We start from the raw sequence: 24,964 nt of genomic DNA, 5'->3' as shown, positions 1-24,964 counted from the left end.
GCTCATCATCTTTAGTGGCTCCAGCACATCCACAGCCAGCATACCATTAGACTGAAGGTGAAGATGTGCAAAGAGGAAAAACAAGGCAACAGGCCTTCTTCTGTATCTTTGCACCTAAGATCTGGAATGATATCCCTGTATCCTTCAGGACTGCCTTAAGCTTTCTTCATTTTAGGAAGTAGCTGAAGACTGCCCTATTAGACACTGCATTATGATGCAGTAGCAGTCTACAAACTAGCTAGCCCCCCTATCGCACACTGACTGTGCATTTTCCTTTGAAGGGTAGTGGGCACTCCACTACCCTTCAGCTAGGTTCATGCTTTAAAAATTCCACATACAAACATAACTACTTATCTTATTCTGCTGCCATAGCTTTGTTGACCCTAAATATGTAAGGTGATATATTGCTGTTGGCCTGTGCAGCCTCCTCTGTGGCTGTGCAAATCTTAGATTTGTCTTCAGTGCATAATTCCACTTTCTAGCAGTCAGACTAAGTAGATATGTTATTTTTGTGCTCTTGTTACTTCCCAAACGATTGTAAATTGTCTTTGTATTGTACAGTATTTGCATTGATAAGGAACTTCAGACCCATGATGAGCAGTTGAATCACATTAGCAGATGTATACTGCAATACCCCACGTGAGAGTACATTGTTGAAGATTATTGAATTACATTGTGACCTTTTTGTTATGTGTCTTGGTATTGTGCATGATCAGCAGAGTTTTCTTGACTTTGGTGACTTGCCTAAAAATGTATTTATGTGAAGATGAGTGAGGGATAAAACACAAGCACTTTACGTTAACCTACAGTTGTGCCTGACTGGAAGGGTGTGCATTATGGGTTGTGCCCATGTTGGAAGTATTTTGGTGTCATGTGTGATGGGTAGTGGAATGCACTCCTTGTGCCACTGCAATCGTGTAACTGCCCTTCTGCACAAAGTGAAATTAAGACAAGTGAGAGTTTGATTGTACATGTGGCTGTTGCCTACCCATCTTGAGTGAATAAATAGGTCCCAATTCATAGGGGGACTGAGCATCAGAGAAGTGACTCAGCAGGATCGTCTGACCGATGGATACTGTTAGTCTGTAACCAGTGCGTGCCAGTGGGTTTTCCTTTAGTGGTTCTCGGTGGATTTTGAAGATCATTTGCTCTTGTATCTCCTCTAAATCCTTCAGATAGCTCATCTCTCCTTATGTCCTGCCCCTTTTCATTATGGGGAGACCCTGTGAAAATGTATTTGGGCTTCCTGTAACCAAGTGCATGCCAGTAATGTCACTGTGGCGCCATTCATAAGTAGTCTTTAATAACACTAAAGCTGCACCTCTCACTGCAGGGTCACACCAAGTTAAGTCTTGGATGAGCTCTTGTTCATTTACCACAAATGCCCTTATACACTCCCTGCCTGCAGGTCACTATCCTCTTGCTGTAGGGGAAATACACAGCTGTCTACCAGAGTAGATCTAAGGAGACCTGCATAATTGGGAAGAGTAACTCAAACTCGCTTTGTATCTTACACCTCTTCCTCCCATTACGTGCCCAGGCGCAGCAATCAAAGACAAGCTGAAAGCACCACTCTGGCCACTTAGCACACAATACCAAAACGCTTCCCAGATAGGCTACCTTGCAATTTCACTCTTTCAAACAAGCACTTCTTCCACTGTGTAGTGTTCTACCTGTCCACTCTGAACACTGAATTAATTACTAATAATTTAACATGTTATGAGTTAGGAATTTGCATAGAAATTAGATTAATAAAGAAAATAATGTATGACTGGGAAAATGTGCCCACTTGAGTGGCCATTATAAATGCATAATGCTTTTAGAGAACGCATATTAATTAATATTCAAAGTGTATGTGTAGAGAAATTATAGTAATATGTTATATTAATGATTCATGTTGTGTATTTACTTATTAATTGTAGGCCTCAAATTAGAAGGTTTGGGCCTGGCTTGCACAGCCTCATGCTATATTGCAATGTCTGAATAAAATTGTGGGAACATATGTCCACAAAGATTCAATACATTTATTGTTCACACTGTGTTGACCAAATGTTTAGCAGATGTCTGTAACTTTCTCCTGAGAACTGCTTGCGGCAATGTTCTGTATTAGTATTTGTTACAATGTTAACTTGACGGGAGTACGAATGGATACAAGAAAGTTACCTGATGAGCCTGAGGATGGGAACAGGAGAAAAGGAGCCAATAATCAATGTGTGAAAGACAGTTTAGCTATATCTTTGAATTGGGGTTTAATTCTTATTGGATTGACTGTAAACGTACGATTTTCTGACCGATTGCAATGTGAGAAGTTATTTAGTTGATTCTAACTTAGCCTGACTACACTGAGGTGAAAAGAGGGTTTTTCTACTTTGACTTTCCCCATAAAGGTTATATTTGAGGAGCTGAAAAGTTCCTGATGACTTTATTTTCTAACTTTAATTCTATAGCTTAAAGGCTAAATGATTGATGCTGATCCATTAGATGCTGTTTCTTAAAAGGTTCAGTTGGTTTAGAGTTCCCAGGTCTGAACCATTCCCTTTCATTGTTCTTTCGCTGAAGAAGACCAGACAGATGCCCAACTGACGAAGAGAATCGCAGCTTGCCGATCCATATTCAGGAGAGGTATAACAAAATGCTATTGTCTTGATTATAGATTTGTTCTTTGTTTCTAAGTACCAACCGCAATTTTGATACAGCCATAGTTAGATGTCTTCCAAATTAACTTTGACTAAATTGCTTTGCATGAAGCCCAAACATGCTATTCTAATCAGAAGGTTAGATAGGGAGACACGGAAAATGTTAACAGATTACTACTAAAAGAGCTGATGTTGTACATTTGCTGAATCTAGATGTATGTAATTTTTATTGTGCAGTTATTCCTGTTATTGATTTGTACTGTGATTTTAAAAGGTTTAATACCCAATGCTCTTGCTAAATTGAGATTCCTTAGAATATTTGGACAACCGGTGTTTTGTATTTATATCACTTGTTGTTGAGACTAATTTACGTGATATTAGCATTGTTAAACTAGGGAAATTAACATTTTAACTTTTACTAAAGGTGTGGTTATTCATGACCAAATGGGTCACATGCGTGAAGATTATTGAGTCCAGGGAAATAACTGGCTGATGCTTAATTGATTGTGTTGTTGTATTTGCTTCGAACGAAGGACTTATGGTGGAATCACTTTAAGCGTAGCCAACAGGTTCATCGACCTAATAACGAGTCCTCTTATGAATTAACTATGAAAGACCAAATAAGGACTGACATGCTAACATCACTAATGTGCTTCATGTCGCACCTGGGGTTGATGTCCCGGAAGGACTTATTACAGAAAGACACCCAAGAGTTTGCAGGACAGAAGCTATTGCATCTAGGTAGAAGGGATTCAGTTCTGAGCTTTCTCACTTAGTATCACCTTTCTAAAGCAAATATAGGCCCTCATTCCGACCCTGGCGGTTTCAAACCGCCAGGGTGGAGGACCGCGGGAGCACCGCCGACAGGCCGGCGGTGCTCCAATGGGCATTCCGACCGCGGCGGTAAAGCCGCGGTCGGACCGGCAACACTGGCGGTCTCCCGCCAGTGTACCGCCGCCCATAGGAATCCTCCAAGGCGGCGCAGCTAGCTGCGCCGCCGAGGGGATTCCGACCCCCCCTACCGCCATCCAGTTCCCGGCGGTTCTCCCGCCGGGAACCGGATGGCGGTAGGGGGGGTCGCGGGGCCCCTGGGGGCCCCTGCAGTGCCCATGCCACTGGCATGGGCACTGCAGGGGCCCCCGTAAGAGGGCCCCTAAATGTATTTCACTGTCTGCTTCGCAGACAGTGAAATACGCGACGGGTGCAACTGCACCCGTCGCACAGCTTCCACTCCGCCGGCTCGATTCCGAGCCGGCTTCATCGTGGAAGCCTCTTTCCCGCTGGGCTGGCGGGCGGCCTGAAGGCGGCCGCCCGCCAGCCCAGCGGGAAAGTCAGAATCACCGCCGCGGTCTTTCGACCGCGGAACGGTATTCTGGCGGCCCCCGACAGGCCGGCGGCGACCGCCGCCGGCCAATGTCGGAATGAGGGCCATAGTGTCCTCCTAATTTCCAGGTCCTGTACTTCTCTTTCAGAAGGGAGAGACTCTGTTTGCGCAAGGTTTGGTGAAAATGTGGTACAGGTACATTTTTGTAGATGGATCCAGTGTGAAATATTTAACAGAGGAATGTGTCTTCCTTGGATCTCCTCTAAGGGATCAATAGAATCCAATGGCTGATCAGGCTCATCAGTTCAAATGTTGGGTTGGCCTACATCTAGAGTCCCAACACACCACAGGTCATCTCTAAATCATGACATTGTAGACCTGATTTGCCTCAAATTCAAAATGGAGTAATATCCTGCTCACTATCCGGTCCTGTAGTGTGATGCAAACTTTCTGGATGGAGCTGATGAACTGTCAGGGGTATTGGGGATGGGGATCCTGTTGATGCCTCTGCTTAATGTAATGGGTATTCCCACAGATATAGATCTACCAAGACACAAACAGCACATTATGAGATAGGGAGAAAACAAGGCCCAATAATTTGAGACATCTGTCAGGAATGGATCAATGCTTGGAGGTGGAGAAGGTGATATACAGAGGACGTTTCTCAGATCCTCTTAAACTTCCTGAGTGTTTCTGGGAAGTCCCAGGATGTTTATGATTTGAGTCCCCTAGATAGAGCGCTTTGGATAGTGAGAGAAATGAGAGAGGGGCCTTATAGAAGCTTGACTAATGTCCCCTGGGAGAGCCAAAAGCTCAGCCAACTTGAGGAAGGATGCCAACGCTAGAACTATAATGTGGGCAACACCATCTGCATGCCAATGTTAAACAGAATATAACACAGTGCCTAATGTGAATGTCCTGCCTGTTAGGTTTTGTTGAAAACCAAATAAAACGACCTTCTTTGCAAAATATTCTTCAAAGGTAAAGGCTTTCTCATCTAAGTCAGATCTGTCTTCTATATAATAGACTCACTCAAAGCAGTTTTCTTCTGCCAAGCAGTCTAGGCGTAGCAAATGCAAAAGAAGCATGTATCAGTTCTGGATTGTGTAAGTACATTAAGTCCAGGTACCTATAGTAACTGATGGTGTGACTCTGTCTTAGTAGATCTAGTACATGAGACAGATCATGCTTCCTTTGATGAGTAAGGCAAGCTACACTTTCTATACCGCCAGTACAATTGTTTAATACTTTCAAGAACAGTTTCCTCGCCCTGCCATTTGAGTTTTGGTCAGGGCTTACCTGTTTATTTGATCAACATGCATTTTTCCTAAGACTGTGGTTCCTGTGTTTGCATGTATTCGTGAATGTGGTATCTGTATAATAAACCTAGCTAAGAAACAGCCGAGTGCTGTACTGGGTTAAAAGCAAAGATACAAAAGCCTAGTCTCAAGGCATTTCAGAGTGTGTAAATTAGTTCTTCTGTAGGACTCTTTTACATACAGGTAACATACTTTGTCAATTTTCCCCAAAACATATAACAATTTGAATTTTCTGGAATATTTGTATACAAGTAGAACAAATAGAAAGGACTATGCCCGCTTTGCACTTTTAGTACAAAGGAGTTGGATATTTAAGGCCAATTGACAATGGCGTGTGAGAGGGTAAAAAGAAATTCCTTAGTCTACTCATAATTGCTCATGGAAATTGCCCCTTAGGCAACACGTTCATGGAAAGGAAGCTGGGTTCTGAGGTTGCCAGTGAACTATTACTGCAAACTGATGTTTATTCAACCACCATTAATACCACATTTCTGACCACCTGTTCTCTCTTACATTTTTGGAAAAGATATACCCTCGTTTCATAATATTTATCAGAATTGCCAGAGATTCATAAAACAATAATTTTCCCCTTGTTTCAAAGGTATTCAGGGAAAGATGTAATAAAACTAGAATTGGAGAAAATCTGCGAACCTGGTTGATGATCCCTTTGGCACGTATATTAAATGTGAATGCCTATTTCCAGACTGTGTAACCAGCTTTAATCAAATGTGATTCAGACTAACGCACCTGTTTTTCTTAAAGTGGTTGGGGTACTAGATAATAGATGGATTTTTTTGAAACTTTTGGCAGACAACATTCAGACCATCACCATAGTAACATGACTACAAAAACATCTTCATAAAGCAAACCATTATGTTGTCTTTCAGGACAGTGTATCTAAAAGTGTTGTTGTTAAAATCAACAAAAATATTTATGCTTTTGTATTCTAACCAATTTTAAAACTAAAGATATGGGCCCAAATGTATGAGTATCTGGTTGTCGTAAAATACTGGGGGCTAATGGCAATCAGTTTTTCCAATGATAAATTTTTTTAAAAAACGGCCTATGTATTAGTAGATCGGTTCTTAAAAAACCAAGTAGTAGTAGTTGAAAATCTGACATACCCTATGAACATTAATAAGATAGGTCGCAAATTGCCTCTGCATAATCCACCAACAAACTTTTTCTTCACAGTTTGCAAATGTATTATCACCTCCTTTGAGGTGTAAGTAAAATATCAATGTTTTGCGACTGAACTGCAGGCGCAAAATATTGATACATTAGATACTAATTCAGTTTTCGTAAGGGACACATACAACATCCACCTTCCAGTTAACTAATTGTTACCTTTTTGGAACCCCGTTTACGACTCCTAAATTGGGATGAGTACAAAACAAAAAAACATTGAATTGCCACAAATGCCTAACTGGAATGTTTGCGACCAGTCAAATGCTAAGTGTATCTGGCCAGTCCCAGGTTGTGTTAGATCAAAGCTGGTTCATTGGTCATGAAGAAGGATTTAAACTATGTGTCAATGCTGAAGCAAATGTTCGCTGTGTTCCAAATTTCTCTTAACTGCTGATGTTATTACACATTGGTGTTTCTTTCTCTTCATAACTCCTTTTCCAAACGTAGCCAATTAGCAAATTATTGTTGTGTTCTAGTGATTGCTTGCCTTGATAAATATTATGAAATTATCTTAATTTTGTTAAAAATGAAAGTAATAGAGGATCTTGTCATACAGAGTTTGAGTAACTAACGTTTATTTGCATTTATTGGCAGAATTGCAATAATGTACATTACCTTACCTCCCTATCTTAAAATCCTTTAAATGTCAAGTTGTAAAATACCTATTTTTCATATTTCTTTTATAAGCTGTCCGACTATAAATTTGCCTTGCCATCAGTGCCTAATTTTAGATTGTGTAATGAATAATCAACAGCAAGGCTAGATATGCTTGAACCTGCCTTCCACCCAATCAGCAATTTGCTTCAAGACTCCATGACCTTCAGAGTTTCTGTAAGGAATACAAAACCATTCACTCTGTGCAGTCATATTCGTTTTTGAGGACCAAGAGTGTCATGTTTTTCTTAGGTGATCATTTGTTCCCAACAAGAAATGTATTTCAGCAATAAAGGTGATGATCTGATACCCCTTTTTTTAGGTTTTTCTAGATGGCCAGGCTAGGGATGTTGGGGGATGAGGAAAGTGACTGGTTGCAATTCCATAGTCCCGTCAAGTAAAAACATTACCGGCTCTTCAGACTCACCACCTGGGATCTGCCATTATCAGTAAACCTGGCTCATCAAGCAGAGGTCTACAGGCGCATGCAAGCCGAGACTCCTTCTACTCTGGAATAAGTCTCATCTGATTCATCCTTGTATCTTTATGGTGTAGATTTGTAGATTTATGTGGGTTATAGATTCCCTTCTCTGAAGAATGTTGTCCTGAACCACCCAAAAATGTCTTCCATTGACTTGCGATTTCTGGAAGGCTGGATCACTTTTGGGCCTACAATAACCATTGTGCAAATGGCCCCACGAGGCAGTCCCTGCGAACTCCTCGCACCTGCACTGGTCATAGCGCTATAAAGTGCATAACTTTACTAAGCGGCGCGGGACGCACGCGTGACACGCCCGAACAAAGCCCAGGCCAGTCTTCCACCCGTTAGCACCAGGAGGAGGCAGGGCCGGGCCACCCCCTTGGACCGATCCCAGGATATTGTGTGATTGGTAAGACTCTAAAGGCATTCTAACCATAAAAGGAGCATTTTGCGTGTTTCCTCCATAAGTGCTTATCACGCACGTTTGAAGTTTAAAACTTGCAGTGTAGTCTCCAGGAGGAGCGTTCTGACTCTTACAATGGGTTGTGTCCGAGGGTGCCTATTACCAGTGCTTGAAATGGAAAAATAGAAGTGCAGGTACTCTGTACCCGAGTACCTGCTTATTTCTGAGAAGTGCCGGTACTCTCCAATTAAAAGTATTACGTTTTTTTTGGAAAGTGCAGGTACTCTCCCTCTAAAAATAAAAAAGTGCCGGTACTCCGTACCGGACAGTACAGGCCCATTTAAAGCGCAGTGCCTGTTACCTAATTGAGCCCGGGGAAGGCAATTTATTTTCTAGCTTAATAGGCAGCTCATGCGGCAGAATAGCGCTGTTGCCACCAACAGGCCCTGGACTTTTAAAAGGTGACGACCTTGTATTACCTGGACGGAAGAAAATGCAACATTAAAGCGTGACTTTATAAAACGGCCCCTTGTTGCGATTATGGTTTAATTATTTTGGAGGTCGTCTGGCAGTAAATATCAAAGAATATGAGGGTCTATACGGGATTATTGATACTACCCGCTTGAAAATTATTTCTGATCTTTGACCAGGTGCCAGGCCCTGGCGTTCTACCGTGTTTGAGACTGAAGAGGTTCTTTGCCACAACATTGGTTTGGGTCTTCAGATAGGGTTATTGCATGTTGAAACGCATCGAATATTTAACCTATTGCCGGATTTTGTTTTACTAACTGTATCTGTGATTATAAGGGGTAAACATCTGTGTTAATCTGGCTGTGATCGCAGGACTTCTTAGTGTATGCTCTTTTGGATAAAGCGTGAGTGGTTGGATTACTGCAAATTATACTATGCTTACAGGCATTTGGTCTGTTTTTGTTAAACATTTCTTAACCAGTTTTTTTGTGCCCCCATAACTCACTATAGCCCACAAAAATAAGGTACGATCGAAAATTTACACTTTTGCATAAGGTAGGGTGCCTATTAAAATTGTGTTGAGACCCGTTTTTTAACTCACAACTTGACCCAGTTTTTAACATGGGCAAGAGGAATGCGGGCGTTGTCACCAACAGGTCACCTGAGCGTGCTGTAAAAAGTCATCACTGTTGAGGGGGTTTCTGTCCAAGGCAGTCTCTGTGGTATCGAAAGAGATTGAGTTGGGCGAGAGAAGGTTCTTGGTGTCAATGGAGGATCTTCCCCTACCCAATTTTTAAGCCCTCAATCCAACAGAGAACCTCACTGCAGCTTTAGCCATGCGGCCCTCATTTGTAGGGAGTAACGATGAGGCTCAAGGGGACCTAATTGCATTATGTAGGCGTGAAATTCAGGAGGGGGGCATAGTGGTGTTGAATGTTCATACAAGCCCCAATGTTACTCCAGTAGGAAGCTGAGGCGACGTACGGCAGCCCCAAAAAGAAAGAGAAACTTAGGCCCTTATTTATACTTTTTTTAGCGCCGCATTTGCGTCATTTTTTTATGCAAAAGCAGCACAAACGTGCAAAATACAGGGGCATATTAATACTCTGTTTGCGCTGAATGTGCGTCAAAAATTTTGGCACACATTCAGCGCAAACCTTGCCCCATATTTATACTTTGCCACCCAACCCCGCGGACGTCAAAAATCCTCTGTGTGCGTCATTTTGTGGATGCGGGAAACCACCTTACGTTAATGACATGAAAGGTAGGCGTTCCCGTCCAAAAAATAACTTTAAGGTCTGTGCGCCTTATTTATACTCCTGCGTCATTTTGACGCACAGGAGGGGGCGGGCCTTAAAAAACGGCACACATCCTGATGTGCGCCGTTTTTTAACGCCTGGGTGAGGGCAGGCGTTAAGGGACCTGTGGGCTCACTTCAACTGTCTCTGACCATGGAAGCAATCCAGAGGTGCCCTACCCTGCCCCCAGGGACACCCCCTGCCACCCCCACCCACCCCTGGAGGACACCCATGGATGGGGGGGCCCATCTAGATAGGTACAGGTAAGTTGGGGTAAGTACAATTTTTTTATTTTTTTAACCTGTTCTGTGTTTTGGACGAGATGATCTCGTCCAAGGCTACAGTTCCCCTGTGCCTTGGACGAGATCATCTCGTCCATGGCACAGGGGAAATTGGGGGTGCGCTAGCGCGCCCCCGTGCACCCCCCTCCTCCCCCCAAGGCGGGGATGGAAGGGGAAGACCTTCCCCTTCCACCTCCCCCTGTGACGTCAGCGCGCGAGCGCGCGCTGATTTGTCACAGGGGCCTCCCCCATCGCGCTGGAAGCTCTGCAAAAGCATTTCTCTTTCAATCACTGGGGGAGGCCCGGAGGGGCTTCAAAGGAAAGGAAAAGTATTTCCTTCCCTTTGAAGTCTCTCCGAGGGTTTCAAAAGCCGGATTGCTTGCAATCCGGCTTTTGAAACCCCACTAGACACCAGGGATTTTTTTTTTTTGTTACTGAAAATCACATAAGGGAGCGACCCCTTGGGCAAGGGTCACTCCCATGGGGGGCATTTTTTTGGGAAGGCCTTTTCTGCCCCCCCTGGGGGCAGATCGGCCTATTATTAGGCCGATCTGCCCCCAGGGGGGGCAGAAATCTCTAGGCGCGAGGGCAAATTCTTTTTTTTTTTTTTTTTTTTTTGTTTGTTTGTTTTTTTAGAGATGGGGAGCGACCCATCAGACAAGGGTCGCTCCCCTGGGGGGCAAATTGTATTTAGGCCATTTCTGCCCCCCTTGGGGGCAGAAACCGCTAGGCACCAGGGATTTGTTTTTTGGCACCAATGTCACGCAGGGGGAGAGACCCCGTAGGCAAGGGTCGCTCCTGGGGGGGTGGGGGTTGGGGGCGGCAAATTTATTTCAGGCCATTTCTGCCCCCCCTGGGGGCAGATCAGACTATTATTAGGCCGATCTTCCCCCGGGGGGGGGCAGAAACCTCTAGGCGCAAGGGGATTTTTTTTTTGTTTGTTTGTTTTTTTAGAGATAGGGAGCGACCCATCAGGCAAGGGTCGTTCCCCTGGGGGGCAAATTGTATTTAGGCCATTTCTGCCCCCCTTGGGGGCAGATCGGCCGATTTTAGGTCAATCTGCCCCTAAGGGGGCAGAAACGACTAGGCACCTGGGATTTGTTTTTTGGCGCCAATGTCACGCAGGGGGAGCGACCCCGTAGGCAAGGGTCGCTCCCGGGGAGTGGGGTGAGTGTTAGGGTGGCAAATTTATTTCAGGCCATTTCTGCCACCCCTGGGGCAGATCGGCCTATTATTAGGCCGATCTGCCCCCGGGGGGGGGGGGCAGAAACCTCTAGGCGCCAGGGGATTATTATTTTTTTTTGTTTGTTTGTTTTTTTAGAGATGGGGAGCGACCCATCAGGCAAGGGTCGCTCCCCTGGGGGGCAAATTGTATTTAGGCCATTTCTGCCCCCCTTGGGGGCCGATTGGCCGATTTTAGGTCAATCTGCCCCCAAGGGGGCAGAAACCGCTAGGCACCGGGGATTTGTTTTTTGGCGCCAATGTCACGCAGGGGGAGCGACCCCATAGGCAAGGGTTGCTCCGGGGGGGTGGGGGTTGGGGAGGGCAAATTTATTTCAGGCCAGATCGGCCTATTATTAGGCCGATCTGCCCCCGGGGGGGGGGCAGAAACCTCTAGGCGCCAGGGGAATTATTTTTTTTTGTTTGTTTTTTTAGAGATGGGGAGCGACCCATCAGGCAAGGGTCGCTCCCCTGGGGGGAAAATTGTATTTAGTCCATTTCTGCCCCCCTTGGGGGCAGATTGGCCGATTTTAGGTCAATCTGCTCCCAAGGGGGCAGAAACCGCTAGGCACCGGGGATTTGTTTTTTGGTGCCAATGTCAAGCAGGGGGAGCGACCCCGTAGGCAAGGGTTGCTCCGGGGGGGGCAAATTTATTTTAGGGCATTTCTGCCCCCCCACCCGGGCCGGCTGAGCTACAGGCCAAACTCCACAGGTAGGTTCTTGCAAAAAACACCTCTGTTTTCTGTGAAAAAATATGTTGTGTCCACGTTGTGTTTTGGGCCATTTCCTTTCGTGGGCGCTAGGCCTACCCGCAGAAGTGAGGTACCATTTTTATCGAGAGACTTAGGGGAACGCTGGGTAGAAGGAAATTTGTGGCTCCTCTCAGATTCCAGAACTTTCTGTCACCGAAATGAGAGGAAAAAGTTTTATTTGGGCCAAATTTTGATGTTTGCAAAGGATTTTGGGTAACATAACCTGGTCAGAGCCCCGCAAGTCACCCCATCTTGGATTCCCCTGGGTTTCTAGTTTTCAAAAATGCACTGGTTTGCTAGGTTTCCCCAGGTGCCGGCTGAGCTACAGGCCAAAATCCACAGGTAGGCACTGCTTTTTATAAAAAAATGTGATGTGTCCACGTTGTGTTTTGGGCCATTTCCTTTCGTGGGCGCTAGGCCTACCCACAGAAGTGAGGTACCATTTTTATCGAGAGACTTAGGGGAACGCTGGGTTTCAGATTCCAGAACTTTCTGCCACAGAAATGTGAGGAACATGTGTTTTTTTAGCCAAATTTTGAGGTTTGCAAAGGATTCTGGGTAACAGAACCTGGTCCGAGCACCGCAAGTCACCCCATCTTGGATTCCCCTAGGTCTCTAGTTTTCAGAAATGCACAGGTTTGGTAGGTTTCCCTAGGTGCCGGCTGAGCTAGAGGCCAAAATCTACAGGTAGGCACTTCGCAAAAAACACCTCTGTTTTCTTTAAAAAATTTGGATGTGTCCACGTTGCGCTTTGGGGTGTTTCCTGTCGCGGGCGCTAGGCCTACCCACACAAGTGAGGTATCATTTTTATCAGGAGACTTGGGGGAACATAGATTAGCAAAACAAGTGTTATTGCCCCTTGTCTTTCTCTACATTTTTTCCTTCCAAATATAGGAGAGTGTGTAAAAAAGACATCTGTTTGAGAAATGCCCTGTAATTCACATGCTAGTATGGTCACCCCGGAATTCAGAGATGTGCAAATAACCACTGCTCCTCAACACCTTATCTTGTGCCCTTTTTGGAAATACAAAGGTTTTCTTGATAGCAATTTTTTACTCTTTATATTTCAGCAAATGAATTGCTGTATACCCGGTATAGAATGAAAACGCACTGCAGGGTGCAGCTCATTTATTGGCTCTGGGTACCTAGGGTTCTTGATGAACCTACAAGCCCTATATATCCCCGCAACACAATGACCCCTTGCTGAATTCAGAATTTGTCTACTTTTCAGAAATGTTTAGGTTTCTGGGATCCAGCATTGGTTTCATGCCCATTTCTGTCACTGACTGGAAGGAGACTGAAAGCACAAAAAATTGCAAAAATGGGGTATGTCCCAGTAAAATGCCAAAATTGTGTTCAAAAATTGGGTTTTCTGATTCAAGTCTGCCTGCTCCTGAAAGCTGTGAAGCTGCTGAGTTTAGCACCGCAAACCCTTTGTTGATGTCATTTGCAGGGGAAAAACCACAAGCCTTCTTCTGCAGACACTTTTTCCAATTTTTTTGAAAAAAACAAAATTTTCCCTGTATTTTGGCCAATTTCTTGGCCTCCTTCAGGGGAACCCACAAAGTCTGGGTACCTCTAGAATCCCTAGGATGTTGGAAAAAAAGGACGAAAATTTGGCTTGGATAGCTTATGTGGACAAAAAGTTATGAGGGCCTAAGCGCGAACTGCCCCAAATAGGCAAAAAAAGGCCTGGCACAGGAGGGGGAAAAGGCCTGGCAGCGAAGGGGTTAAAGTGGAATGAGGGGCCTAATTTGAGCCACCCTACATGCCACTGTGCCCAATGACCATGCCGAGGGGACAGAAGTCCCCTGAGCATGGCCATTGGGCAAGGGGGCATGACTCCTGTCTTTGCTAAGGGGTTTGTGCGTCATAAAATGGCGCAAGTCTGGTTTCAGCCATGATTTTTGACTCAAACCTGACTTGCACCATTTTTTGACGCACGGCCCCCATTTTCCCCTACGACGGCGCTGCCTGGTTTGAGTCATTTTTTTTTAACTCTGACCAGCCAGCACCGCCGGCTAACGTCAATCCTTAAATAAGGCGCCTGCCTGGTGCATAGGAATGGCGTTAGCCGGCAGTAAGTTTTTTGACACAAACCAGCGTAAAAAAGTATAAATATGGGCCACAATTGTATTTTGTAAGTTTGCGCCGTTTTTGCATAAAAAACTGCGCAAAGGTGGTGCTAAAAAAGTTTAAATATGGACCTTAGTGACTGTGGGAGTGCAGACTGAGCCCGTACCTGAGGATTCATTGTATATTCCTTCTCAGGGAATAAATGGTGACAAAAACGCTAAATGGATTATTTTAAGGCTAAACCGGATTGAAGATTGCATTGCACAATTAATGGTGCAGGTACAATTTATAGCTATGCTACATAAACTACATAACAATAAGAATTATCCAGGTGGGGGGAATTCAACTAAAGTGGCTGTTAACCCTAATACCAACACACACCCACCCCAGACTTAGAGCACACCAGTCCATCTTCCTGAGATAACCACCTTATCTATGAAGTCATCTAGACATTCCACCTCTGCACCACATGTACCTAAAACACCTCATGTGCATCCAGACACTTTTTGACTAAAGCACCCCTACTTGGATTCAAGGTTCGCAGCCCCCCCCATGCAAGATTGGCAATTAACCTTCCCCCGAGTCAACTCCATACATAATAGTTTTAGGGAATGTACCCCCTCTCACTAAGCCCACACCAGAAACATTTGGGGAGCTGAAGAACAAGGTGGTTCATTGGCCTAAGTTAAATTCTGGCACAGGCATGGATATTTTAAAATTCAATTATTATGGTAAGGAGAGTCATTAGGAGATGGATGGGGGTTTGTGTAATAGTTAATTTTAACAATTCAATCAATCATGGATTTGCAAAGCGCATCAAATCACCTGTAGGGTCTCAAGGTGCTGAATGTAGGCGTGCTGCTCAGTCGAAGAGCCTGGTCTAGAGGTCCTTCCTGAACTGCTTCAGTGATGCGGTCTGCCTGAGCTTGAGGGAAAGTGTGTTCCACGTCTGGGCTGCTAGATAGGAGGAGGATCTTCCTCCTGCTGTACTTTTCCAGATCTTGGGGTCTGCTGCAAGGGCGAGCTGGGAGGAGCAGAGATGTCTGTTGGGTACGTAGAAGGTGAGGCAGTGGTTGAGGTATGCCGGTCCCATGTTGTGCAGTGCCTTGAAGGTGGGGATCAAGAGTTTGTATGTGATGCACTTGTTGACTGGGAGCCAGTGTAGGTCTCAGAGGAGGGAGGAGAATCAGCTGTGACAGGGGATGTCCAGGATGAATCTGGCTGCTGCATTCTGGACTCTTTGTAGCCTTGATTGAAGTTTCTTGGTAATGCCGGCATAGAGTGCATTGCGTAGCCCAATTTGCTGGTGATGAGTGCGTGGGTGACAATCTTCCTCGTGTTGGGTGGAATCCATTTGAAAATCTTCATCAGGAGACGGAGGGTGTGAAAGCTAGTTGGGGTGACAGCATTAACTTGGTGAGTCATCAATAGAGAGGTGTCCAGGATGACGCCCAGGTTGCGCACATGATCAGTGAGGGTGGGGCGTTACCCAGAGCAGTGAGCCGCCAGGAGTCATTCCATGCAGGAGGGGTGGAACCAATCACAATGATCTCTGTCTTGTCCAAGTTAAGCTTGAGGCAGATGGCCTCCATCCAGATGGTAACTGCTCTCATCCTGTTGTGGAAATTCCTCTAGGCTTGCGCAGAGTACTGGGATAGGGAAAGTATCAGTTGGGTGTCGTCGGCTTAGGAGACTATGTTTAGCTCGTGTTAGTTGGTGATCTTAGTGAGCGGGCCATGTGGACGTTGAAAAGCTTTGGGCTGAGTGATGATCCTTGGGGCACTCCGCAGCAAGTGTCTTTAGGTTCTGATGTGAACAGTGGTAGTCAGACCCTCTGTGTTCTTCCGGTCAAGAAGGTATTTTTATAGAGTGGAGATTGTGTGTCATTCTTTGTGGATCCCAGTACACGGAAGAGTGATCCATCATGTTCGACCTCCTATGACCAAACCAACACCCTCATTGTTTCCCCTGGGAAATCGATGCGCACCCCTGAGCAATATAGTTACGTGTGATTGACTTATTGTACAAGAAACTGCCATTCCCTTGGCTACTTGAACAACAATTTCCTCGATAATAGAACAACTGGCCCTTGGAGCCCCTTGGGAAGAGCCCACAGTTTTGGCATCTGCCAAGAAATCAACCTCCCACGCCCCTCAAGTAGTGAGAAGGGGCACACAATGAAAGTCCTGAGCTGGAACATCGCAGGTTTATAATCTAAAATGTTCCTCGTAGAATGGCAGTCTTTAATATGTGGTTACAATATTATTATGCTGCAGGAAACTTGGGCCGCCAGCCCCATAATGTTGGACGGATATTTCTGCTTTAACACAACAGCCATCCACCATGTTCAGGTTGTGCTTCAGGGGATTAATCAACTGGATCAACCTTCCTTGGGCAGTTCTACAAACCATAGGAAGCAATTTTCAAGCTGTACTATATAAGGAGAATATATCATTGTATTTTATCAACTTTTATAATGACTATTTCGCAAACAGCCCAAATTTTAGGTTTTTAGAATTGTTTAGCTGCATTGATTTAATTGATGGGTCTGTAATAGAAGGGGTCTTAGTTTACCTGTGTTTAGCAGGGGACTTTAACAGTAAATTGGCACGCCCTGACTGAGCAGTCGGTTGCTGTCTGGAGATGGGCCTGATCAAAGGGGGAGAGAATTGGAACCATATCTGGCACCACTATACCTACATAATGCACTTGATGTGGCGAGAGTGGGAGAAGCTGGTCTGCCGACTTTTAGGGGCAGGAATTTTCATAGTATAACTGATTATACCTTTGTATCGGCTAACTTATTAGATTGATTGGTGCCAAGGTCTGTTCTCTGAACAGAATTTGGTGACCATCAACCTATTGAAATTACTCTGACTATGACGCCTGGAGTGGATCCTAAGAGCCAGTGGAACCTCTGCAAGTTACAGGCATCCACGGACAATTCAAAAGTCTGTTGGATGTTGGAAACTCCCTAATCCTACACAAACACTGGCTGAAATATCTCAGAAGAATCTAGACTTACTTTTAGGGTGTCTTTCCGAAGTGGGTCAAACTAAGCTGATAGAGACACCAAAAGGCACCTATTCCACTCCAAGATGGTTTGACTTTGAGTGCTCAGTGGCTGCTCAAGCTTTGCGGAAAGCTCTAACTGCCAATCCGGTGGCCCCATTGTAGTCTTGAGTATGCGTAAAAGGTATAAAGCAGTAATTAAAAGAAGGAAGGTGGCGGTGATCACTCAGCAGTGGAATAGCCTAGCACAATCAGCGATAACTAAGAATAGTGAGGTCCATATTTATACTTTTTGACGCAAACCAGCGGAGGTGCTGGTTTGCGTCAAAAAATGTACCGCCAGCTAACGCCATTCCAATGCGCCAGGCGGGTGTTTTATTTATGGATTGACGATAGCCGGCGCTGCGGGCTGGTCAGAGTAAAAAAAAAATTACTCTAACCAGGCAGCGCCGCCGCAGGGAAAAATGGGGGTTCTGCGTCAAAAAATGGCCCAAGTTAGGCCCCCCTATGCAACTTTAATAAATAAAGAGAAAATACTTACCTCTACTTACCGTTGATGGGTCCCCCCATCCCTGGGTGTCCTCCAGGGGTGGGCGAGGGTTGCAGGGTGTGTCCCTGGTGGCAGGGGAGGGCACCTGTGGACTGCTTCCATGGTCAGAGACCAAGGAAGTGAGCCCACAGGCCCCTTAACGTCTGCCCTCATCCGGGCGTTAAAAAACAGTGCACATCAGGCTGTGTGCGATTTTTAAGGCCCTCCCCCTCCTGTGCATCAAAATGACGCAGGAGTATAAATAAGGCGCACAGGCCTTAAAGTAATTTTTTGAACGGGATCGCCTACCTTGCATGTCATTAACACAAGGTGGTTTCCCGCATCCAGAAAATGATGCACACGGAGGAATTTTGACATTTGCGGCGTCGGGCGTCATAGTGTAAATATGGTGTTAGGTTTGTGCTGAATTTGCGTCAAAATTTTTGATGCAAATTCAGCTCAAACAGAGTATAAATATGCCCCTAAGTCTTTCTGGGAGCCTGTTTCTGCCTTGAGGTCACATAACAGAATAGGGATGCCATTAGCTGTCATATTAGTAGAGAGATGTGGGAGGCACATTTTTCCTGAATTTACTCAGCAGGCAATTCAGCCACATTTGTAAACAATATAACTGAGCATCACATGAGGTTTCAGTTGCAATACAGCAGAGTGCAGGGGGAAAAGCGCCAGGTCCAGATGGTATACCCATCGACCTGATAAAATAAAATGCAATATCAGTTTATGGGCCCCTTACTGACCAATGTCTATAACAATCTAGACAGTGCATCTCTACCAGACTCATGGGCCTCATCTACAATCATACCCATTTTAAATTTTAAAAAGGGGGATCGATCGTCTCCGTGTTGCTTTCACCCAATTTCCCACATAGATATTTCAGCCAAAGTTTTTGGAATGGTCTTATACAAGAAAAACATCGAGTGGTTGGGGAAGAACAAGATTTTTAATCCATGCCAATATGGTTTCCCCAAACATATTGGAACACAGAAAAAAAGTGCCTGAACCTCAGTCTTATTTTGGGAAAATACACTGTGGTGAAATGCAACCCAATGTATCTAGCATTCATGGATCTTCCACGGCCGTTGACTGTGTCAGTCTATCATGGCTCTGGTAATTGTTATTGGAAATGGGGATGGAGGAGTCACTCGTACATCTTCTGGTGTCCATGCATACAAACACAAGGGGAGGAGTGAGATATGGTCAAAGTGGTGAACTCACAAGGGAGATCCATACTGGGCATGGGGGGGCGCCAGGGGTCCGTGCTTGCGCCATTACTGTTGATCCTGTACATAAATACACTTGGCACCCATTTAACAACATGTACACTGGACGTTCCTATGGTGCTTGGCACCCCATCCAGAGTTTTATTCTATTCAGATGATACAGTTGTACTGGCACGCACTCCCAGAGCTCTGGGACTACTGGTACATTTATTTGTGGAACTCATGGGCAATCTTGATTTGGTTATTAACTTTTCTAAGTCTTTTGTTAAGGCCTGCGGACCGAAATGCATTACACTAACAGACATTTCGGTTGGATCAAATCGTCTTTCCTCTACTAATACATTTTCATATCTGGGGGCGGCTTTCAGCTCCAATGTATCATGGTTACCCAATATAGCTGGAAGGAGAACAAAGCTCTCCAGGGTGGTTACATAACTTTTTAACCTGCTGTCCCCCTCCTGGAGGCTGAGCGTTGGCCCCTGTGCTTCAAATATATAGCACGTAATTTGTCCTGGTTGCTACTTACAGGGTGGGAGTTTGGGGTATCAGGGACCCCTCAGTAATTGAAACAGAGGAAACAGAGGACAATTACTTTTGCCGAAAGCTCTTATCTGTCCCCCTCTCCCCGTCATTTTTCATTTGCTATAGTGAGTTGGGTTTAACCTACATAATTGATGGTATTCAAATTAGCCCACCATTACTGTGGCTATCGGTTTGAAGAAATGAGGAGGGATCCCTTACAAGACACATGATAAAAGCTTGTTTTGCGTGCAATAAAGGCCTGCATATTCCAGGGCTAGCATTTGTAAAACAAAATCCTTACATTCAATTGGCCTCTCTCAGGCATTCACTGACACTGAAGCATGTGCTACCATGGGTAGGAAGCAAGTTAAAATGTTACTGTTATCTCATGCTCAAGCAAGAAGGCTGAATTGTGCAACTTAAAAAAACCTCCATCTCGACTTATCTGGTAGTGAATCATGCTAATATCCCTAAGCAAATATTTATACTTTTTTAGTGCCACATTTGTGCTGCATTTTGACGCAAAAGCGGCGCAAACGTACAAAATACAATTGTATTTTGTAAGTTTGCGCTGATTTGCGTAAAAAAATGACGCAAATGCGGCACTAAAAAAGTATAAATATGGGCCTTAGTCACTACTTACGAGCTGGGAGAGCAAGGTGGGAATGCTCACTCACGTTTCGCTGTCGTGCTGATACAATAATATATTTAGGCTCATATTTATACTTTTTTACGCAAACCAGCGCCGGTGCTGGTTTGCGTCCCAAAATTTACCGCCGGCTAACGCCATTCCTACGCACCAGGCAGGCACCTTATTTAAGGATTGACATTAGCCGGCGCTGCGGGCTGGTCAGAGTAAAAAAAAATGACTCAAACCAGGCAGCGCCGGCGTAGGGAAAAATGGGAGTTGTGCGTCAAAAAATGGTGCAAGTCAGGTTTGCGTCAAAAATCACGGCTCAAACCAGACTTGCACCATTTTTTTGACGCACAACCCCCATTAAAATGACTCCTGTCTTAGCAAAGATAAGAGTCATGCCTCCTTGCCCAATGGCCATGCCCAGGGGACTCCTGTCCCCTGGGCATGGCCATTGGGCACAGTGGATGTAAGGGAGCCCAAGTTACGCCCCCCATTCCACTTAAAAAAAATATACTTACCTCTACTTACCTGTACTTACCTGGGATGGGTCCCCCCCATCCATGAGTGTCCTCCAGGGGTGGGCGAGGGTGGCAGGGGGTGTCCCTGGGGGCAGGGAAGGGCACCTCTGGACTGCTTCCATGGTCAGAGACCATGGAATTGAACCCACAGGTCCCTTAACGCCTGCCCTCATCCAGGCAATAAAAAACAGCGCACATCAGACTGTGCGCCATTTTTTAAGGCCCGCCCCCTCCTCTGCTTCAAAATGACGCTGGAGTATAAATAAGGCGCACAGGCCTTAAAGTCATTTTTTGGACACAAACACATACCTTGCATGTCATTAACGCAAGGTGGTTTCCCGCATCCAAAAAATGACGCACGCTGAGGTATTTTGACGTCCACGGGGTCCGGCGTCATAGTATAAATATGGGGCAAGGTTTGCGCTGAATGTGCCCCTTGCTTTGTTTTCCGGCAGACTTCGAGCGCAATTCAGAAACGCATGTATGCCCATGTAACAATATTTTACACAGTCTATGATGCACTTTACTTTCTTTTGTGGTTTTTATCAGAAATAATTTAAATGTATTAAAACTCTTGATCAAATCTAAAGAATTGGCTATTGTAATTAATTAACTGGTGCCTGCAATAGTTTTTCCTGCCGGAAATATATCATGTGTCATGTGTATTATTGATAATTTTGTACTTTCATGGTTGCAATGCAACCAGCTAACGTTTCTTTGAATTTAATTGACTTACAATTTCAGTAAGGTGCTCTCAGAGACTTCTATGTCTGAAGCAGTGGTAGCTGCCGCTAATCAAAGTTGGTGGGGGGGATTTTCTGTTGGGGTGTTAAAAAAAAAAACAATTAAAAAAAAGGACCTGCCTGCCGCTCCTGACCGTCTCCATCGCTCCTCATCCTCCCGGCAGTCACTGGGGCACAGGCTCCCAATCCAGATGGTACTCTCACACTAAAGCAAGCATGAGAGCAGTGCCGGGATTGGCCTGAGCTGGCAGGTTTGATGCTCGCTCAGGCACAGGAAGCCTGTGCCATTTCCCTAACCCAGCTGTGTAACATAGCTGGGATGGAAAAATGTGAGGGGCAGATTTATACTTTTTCATGCAAAACTGTGTTAGCGCAGTTTTGCCTGAAAAAGTATAGTGCCGGCTAGCGCCATTCCAAGATGCCGGACAGGCGCCATATTTATGGAATGGAGCTAGCCGGCGCTAATGCCCTGTGAGCGTCCTTGGAAAGGACTCTTAAAGGGCTGGTGAGGTGGAGGGGGAACTGGGGCTTGTGTGCCGAATTATGGCGCTACACTGTTTAGAGGCAAAGCAAACTGCCTCTAAGCAGTGTAGCGCCATTTCTGGCGCACAACCCCCATGGACATGGCTCCTGTCTTGCTAAAGACAGGAGCCATGCCCACCACCCCAATGGCCATTGCCAGGGGACAAATGTCTTGTGGGCATGGCCATTGGGGCCAGCGCAGTGCAGAGGGCCCCAAGTCAGGGCCCCCGAGCGGTGATGGAGAAAAGAAATATATACTTATCCAGACTTACCTGGGATGGGTCCCCCATCCTTAGGTGTCTTCCTGGTGTGGGTGTCCCTGGTGCCAAGGAAGGACACCTGTGGGCAATTTCCATGGTCTCTGAATATGGAAATATGCCTACAGAACCCCTTAGACCTGCCCATACCCAGGCATTAAAAAATAGCGCTAAACATAGCGCCATTATTTAACGCTCACATCCCTCCGTGCTGGATTTTAGCATCGGGGATAAATATGGCGCAAAGGCCATATCGTCCTTTTCTGGACGGGAACGCCTACCTTGCATCTCATTGACGCAAGGTAGGTTTTCCCGTACAGAAAACAATGTTAACTCAATAACTTTGGCGCAAGATGTGTCTAGCGCCAAAGTATAAATATGTAGTTATGTTTGCGCTGAATTAACATAAAAAAAATGATGCTAATTCAGCGAAAACCAAGTATAAATAGGGCCTAAGTGCGCATGTCGGTTTGGCCAACCTGAGACGGCCAGCCAAACTGACATTGCATTCTTTACAGTGCCCACCGCTCCTTCTCCTTATGGCCTGACCCCGCCCACACATGCTGTCAAACAGTGACAAATAAAATGATGATAATAAAATTATTTTATTATCATTTGTAACTGCCTGATTGACCAGGGAGGCGACGTTCCTTTGTCATTACGGAGGAGCCACCCCTGGTATGAAGGCCTCTTGTGCCCCTCTCCCGCACTTGGCCATGCTGCAAGAGTTCTCTAGCCTTCCTTTCCCACCTGATTGGGTATTACCATCATGGGCAAGCAGAACCTGAAAATGGTTGCCTAAAATAAAAAATAAAAAACAGCCACTTGTAAAATTTAAAGTTTTTCATGTGTGTGCTCTAGGTACGTGCACATGTTGACAGTTGCTGCAACCAGTTACTTTCTTCTCCTTGATGGGCAGGATGGTAGCTCTTCACCTATTAAAGAAGGCATTGGCATTATGTTTCATTCTTGTGTGCTAATTCCTTCAGGCCTATGAGTAAACGTTTACGCATAGGACAGACCTGGATGGCACGTACCCTTGCACTTTTAGGAGCTTAGAAAGCTATGCAGTGGAAGCCTCTGTGGGTTACTGTGCCATACTCTGCCCTTCCCCCTCCCTGGCAGCACCAGTCTCTCACCCTGGCCTCTTCACTTAACTTGTCTCCCCTTTTGGAGGGGTTGTGCACCAGATCTCCCCTGGAGGCCTTCTATTCTTGAAGATGTAGATTTTACATTTTTAAAAGAAAAGTCTGATTTTTATGCTTTCACCTTTGCTCAAACATTTTATAGTTCCAATCTTACTTGCTTCTGTGGGCTTAAAGCCATTTAATTTATTGGTTTAAGCGTACAACCTCTTGCATACTTTTAAGTATGCTTATTCTGTGGGCTTTCAGCTATTTCATTTGTTAGTGTAAGTGTCATTTAAAAATCCTTGCTTGCTAGTGGTCAGTCATGCCTCTTTGTCACTCCTTCTTTGTGACAGCAGGGAGCAACTACTGTATAATTATGCTTTGTCCTGTTTCTCTGGTCTGTAGGGGATTTCTTTTTACTTTGTTTCCTGCTCCTGTCCAGGGAAGATTCCCTTTTCATTTTGCAGAGCATACTTGCTCTGAGTTTACCTTAGCTGTAAACAAGGCTATAAATCAGGCTGTTATCTTGGTCACAGTTGGTCTTTGTGGGCTCTCTGAGCCCTCTCTCAGCTGCCTCGCTCCTGCCCTTCCTTGGCTTGGATTTTCTTTATAGATTGTGCCTGCCTAAGATCCCTGTGCAAAAAGCAAGGGCAGAGGATCGCTTATTTACTTAGGGGCATATTTATACTCCGTCTGCGCCGATTGTGCGTCAAAAATTTTGACGCACAATCAGCGCAAACGTTCGCCCGTATTTAAACGTTGACGCCTGAGCCCGCGGACGACAAAATTCCGCCGTGTGCGTCATTTTTTGGATGCGGCAACCCGCCTTGCGTTAATTATATGCAAGGTAGGCGTTCCCGTCCAAAAAATGGCTTAAACGGACATCCGTCGTATTTATGCTTTTGGGCAAAAATTACACACGGCCAGGAGGCGGAGCCAGAAAATGACGCACAACCCGATTTGCGTAAAAAATTAACGCCTGGGTCAGGGCAGGCGTTAAAATGGGGCAAACACACCTGTATTTAATCAGAACACATAGAACAAACAGCAGAGCAGCAGAGCAGCAACAGGGAGCCATGGAGGTGATTCTAATCCAGCGTGCATGCAGACGCAGAGCACAGCAGCAACAACAGCAGCTACAACAACACCAGCAGGGATCCCAAAGGCAGCGCAGAAGGCAGGAGAGGATATTCCGCCCAAGAACAACCCTTCAGGGCCTCAGGGAACACAACATCAAACAGAGGTACCGGTTGAACTGGCAGGCCATTCAGCAGCTGCTGCGAAACATTGAACAGCAGTTGGCCCCCACTTTGGTGACACCCTGCCCCATCCCAACAGAAACCAAGCTGCTTGCCGTACTTCACATGCTGGCAAGTGGCTCTTTCCAAACAACTGGTGCCCTGGTTGGCGGAATATCACAACCATCATTCTCCGCCTTTTTGCCCAAAGTACTGGAAGCCATCATTCGACTGACACCCCGCCACATCTGCTTCCCTAACACACTGCAGAAGCAGCAGGAAACTAAACAGGGGTTCTACGCAATCAGTGGCTTCCCACACGTCCTTGGTGCAATCGACTGCACACATGTACGCCTTGTGCCACCTGCTGCAACTGACCACCTCTACCGCAACAGGAAGCACACACATTCCATCAACGTGCAGGCCATTGTTGATCACCAGGGATTGATCACCAACATCGTGGCTAAATATCCTGGGAGTACACGGAATATCCCAGAGCTTATGTGATGCC

Source organism: Pleurodeles waltl, chromosome 4_2 (assembly GCF_031143425.1).
Source record: "Pleurodeles waltl isolate 20211129_DDA chromosome 4_2, aPleWal1.hap1.20221129, whole genome shotgun sequence".
Classification (NCBI taxonomy): domain Eukaryota; kingdom Metazoa; phylum Chordata; class Amphibia; order Caudata; family Salamandridae; genus Pleurodeles; species Pleurodeles waltl.
This window is presented reverse-complemented; position numbering follows the sequence as displayed.